The following is a 4,398-nucleotide window of genomic DNA, read 5'->3' as shown; positions in this document are numbered from 1 at the left end:
ATTTGCATTTTAATAGGTAGCAGAAGGGTACATGTTAGCAAGTAGGGTACATGTTTTGGTTGGTAGAAAGACCTCATCTTTGCTCTTAAAATTACATTGTTTACCTTCAAGATTAATTCAGCAGGAAACATTAATTGGTTAGATGACCTAGGGTCACAATGCATGTCATTGGTAGGCAGCCAGTACTCCAGTTTGGAGCACTGAGGCTGGCACTTTTGTATTCAGTCCTTGATCTTCCTCCCACCCCCATTCCCCATGAACCTCCTCACTTTTGAGTGTAGTGTCCCTCATTCCCACTCAACCACAAACTCTCCTCCAAACAGAAGTTGTATTTTGTTAATATTTGTAATTTTCCCAACTTCATTCTCTTTTGCATCTAGTGTCTGGGAGTTTCATAAATATTGATAAGAACACCCTGTGCCCCCACTTTACAGGAGAGCAAACCATGCCATGAACAGTGGTGGTGCCTAATGTTAGTCTCAGGCCCCTGGAGAAGTAGCTTTTAATTTTTCCCGCTAAAGACTAAAAAAGGCTCTTGAACATTTCTTGTGTTATTCTTGTTTTCTCATTCGATTCTGATGCTCCATTAGCAGTGTTCTTTTGCCCTTCTAAGCTCTCCACTCAGTCTCCCCTCCCTTGCCCTCATTCGAAACCTCCTTCACTTTCAGCATCCTGCACCAGAGTGGTACATTTGTTATTATCAATGTAGTTATGTTGATGCTTCTTTATCACCCAGAGTCCATAGTAGTTTACATTTGGGTTCACCCTTGGTGACTATTCTATGGGTTTTGATAAAGGTATAATGACATGTATGTATCCAATATTGTAGTATCGAACAGAATAGTTTCACTGCCTGAAATACTCTTGTGCTCTGCTTACTAATCCCCCCGATTCCTGACAACCACTGATCTTTCTAGTGTCTCAATTTTTTTTTTTTCTTTGAGATGGAGTCTTGCTCTATCACTCAGGCTGGAGTGCAGTGGCATGATTCTGGCTCACAGCAATTCCCGGATTCAAGCGATTCTCCTGCTCAGCCTCCTGAGTAGCTGGCATTACAGGCATTACAGGCGCCTGCCACCATGCCTGTCTAATTTGTGTAGTTTTAATAGAGGCAGGTTTCACCACGATGGCCAGGCTGGTCTCGAATTCCAGACCTCAAATGATCCGCCTGCCTCGGCCTCCCAAAATGCTGACATCACAGGTTTGGGCCAGCGCACCCAACTCTCTCCATTGTTTGGTCTGTTCCAGAATATCACATAGTTGGAATAATGTGGTGTGTAGCCTTTTCAGGTTGGCATCTTTTGTTTAGTAATATGCATTTAAATTTCCTCCATGTAGTTTCATGGTTTGATGGCTCATTTGTTTTTAGCACTGAATAATGTTCTGTTTTCTGGATGTATCATGTTTATTTATTCATTTACCTGCTGAAGGACATCTCGGTGTCTTTCAAGTTTTGGCAGTTATGAATAAAGCTGCTATAAACATCTATGTGCAGGTTTTTGTGTGGATGTGTTTTCAACTCATTTGGGTAAAATGAAGGAACACAGTTACTGAATCAATTTTTATTTATCTTTTTTTCCCAAAAATGACTCAGAGCCTTTGCTCCATTTCCCTCAAGTATCTGCTCCAATTTTTGTGTTTCCTCACTTGTGCTTCCTTGGTTTTGGCCATGTGTTTCCTGCACTAGGTCTCCAGAGTCCCCAAGAATGATCTATGTCCCCTTGGAGGAATGTCAGAAAGAGTGAGATGCTCTATAACAGTAATGCAGGGAAGGTTTTTTTTTTTTTAAATTTTTTGAGGCAGAGTCTTGCTCTGTTGCCAGGCTGGAGTGCAGTGGTGTGATCTCGGCTCACTACACCCTCCGCCTCCTGGATTCAAGTGATTGTCCTGCCTCAGCTTCCTGAGTAGCTGGGACTACAGGTGCCCCCCACCATGCCCAGCTAAATTTATTTTTATTTTTATTTTTAGTAGAGACAGAGTTTCACCAATGTTGGCCAGGATGGTTTTGATCTCTTGACCTCGTGATCCACCTACCTCGGCCTCCTAAAGTGTTGGGATTACAGGCGTGAGCCACTGCACCTGGCCCATGCAGGAAGTTTTTAATGTAGCAACTAGACTTGGACAAGTCAAGAAGAAGAAACCAGAGGATGAGTTTATAGCACCCAAGAATTAAATTCCAGTCCTGCCATGCAGTTCTTAGTGGGCCTTTTATATCACTATGAGGGTCTGAACACTGAATCTACCTTGAGGGAAAATAAAAGTCACTGCTTTCTGGTAGTGATAATTACCCTTGAAGATCCTGACAGGAGATGGAAAGGGAATCAGGCTCCCAAGAGTAGAGCGTGTATTATCTTTAATCCAATGTTATCTTTCTATGGCCTGTGAAAGTTGCCAGTGGCTTTTTGGAAGATGCTGCCTAATAAAAGTGACAAAACAAGCAAGCTGAATTTAAAAGTTAGAGATCCTCTCTACAGACTCACAACAATAGGGATTTTAGGAGAGTCTATTATTTCTATTTTTCTTTTCCAGAAAAAGTGCTGAATTAACATTTTAATATTTTGGTTAATTAAAAAGTACTAATTAACTTTTCTAGATAGAGGGAATTGTTTGGGACAAGTATTATTCAAGTGATCAAAGGCTACGTGTTAGACACACTGACACTAACTTTTATAGTCATCTCTTCTCTGAATTTTATCCATAAAAAGACCCAGAAGGACAAACTTGGCATTTTAGCAATGTGGGTCAAATTCTATCGCTAGGAGCTCCAGGGGACAGGCTGTCCAGTGCTTTTACTCTTCTTGAACTTCTGTTCTATTGAATAGCTTTTGGAGAATATGAACCTGGGTCTGAGGCTTTGAGAGTATATCATGGATTGTATAACTTGTTTTTAATTGACAGATAATAATTGTATATATTTATGGGGTCCAATGTGCCATAGATTTTTTTTAATGTGATGGCATTTGTTAAATGGGAATTGAAGTCATTTCACTTTTTATCTTATCCTTTTTCTCTTCCCTTGCCTTGGTGGAGAGCAACCTAAGTCTTACCAAGGTCTGTACTCCCCCCATATCCCACTGGCTCTGGTCAAGGGTCTCCTTCATTCCCATCTTCTCTCCCTTAATTTTCAAATATCGTGAGACATCTCAAAGATAGACTGTGTGTTCAGATTTGCTTAAGTTACAGTCAAGCATCTCAAACTCGGAAGACTGGGCTTCAGGAATGGTGTAGGCCAGTGACTTTAGGAGCCCTCTTCAGGAAAGAGCAGGTGTATTCTTGTAAATTTTGTGGGAAGTAAGGCCCAAGCTGGATTGCTCAAAGCATTCACCTTGTATTTCTGGAGCAAAGGAAAAATAATAGTGTCTCAGAGTACAGCTCATCTTGTTAAATATTAAACTTGGTCCATTCCCAGTTCCCCTTTGGTTTCCTAAGTTTCAGTAGGTTTATTCAAGCTCGTCCTTTAGAGTGCATTTCTAGCCTGTGAGTTAAACCCGGTGTTTCAGAATGACAATCACTCTCAGAGGTGGGGCCTTGGTGAGGTTTTGCTGGGAAATGTTGGAAAGGAGCTGTAAAGTCACCCAGATGTGATGTAATTTCTTCCCTTCTTGAAGGGACTACCAACTGGAAAACTCATGGCAGAAAAACTCAGAAAAGCTGGTCAGACTGTTATGAGGTCAACATTTTGGTTTTGTGTCTCTATGTGGCCTTTATTTTAGGTTAACTAAAACAAAAGTTTTCATAAATAAAAATCTTCAATTCTTCAGAAATGCTCAAGGTAAGATTTAAGAAATAGAGAATGAAAATCCATCTCATTTCTCCCACTTCTTATAACAAATATCATTCTCTGTGCAGAGATTAGAAAATCAGGCCAGGTGCGACGGCTCACATTTGTAATCCTAGCACTTTAGGTGTTCAAGGTGGTAAGATTGCTTGAGGTCAGGAGTTTGAGATTAGCCTGGGCAACACAGCAAGACCCCATTTCTACAACAAAATTTAAAAAATTAGTTAGCCATGGTGGCCCACCTATAGTCCTAGCTACTTGAGAGGCCAAAGTGGGAGGATTGCTTGAGCCCAAGAGTTAGAGGTTATAGTAAGCTATGATCATGCCACTGCACTCTAGCCTAGGTGACAGACTGAGACCCTACCTCAAAAAAAATTCACAATTATGTTTTATTTTGCCCATTTGAATGATTTTTAAAAATACTGAGCCAATATTTTGAAATGTGAGTATTTTCACATAGATACTTGGCTTTCTGACTTGTTTTGAAAAATTGGAATATCTGGAAAGTTAGTGTGGATTTCCAAATGCCAATGATCAACCGTGATGAAGGCCCCTGCCCACTCTAAACAGGGCAAGGAACCTGCAGTTAATCACAGTCCTCACCTTTCCCTATTGTATTC

Source organism: Mandrillus leucophaeus, unplaced genomic scaffold (assembly GCF_000951045.1).
Source record: "Mandrillus leucophaeus isolate KB7577 unplaced genomic scaffold, Mleu.le_1.0 Scaffold764, whole genome shotgun sequence".
Lineage (NCBI taxonomy): Eukaryota > Metazoa > Chordata > Mammalia > Primates > Cercopithecidae > Mandrillus > Mandrillus leucophaeus.
Note: the sequence above shows the minus strand (reverse complement) of the source record.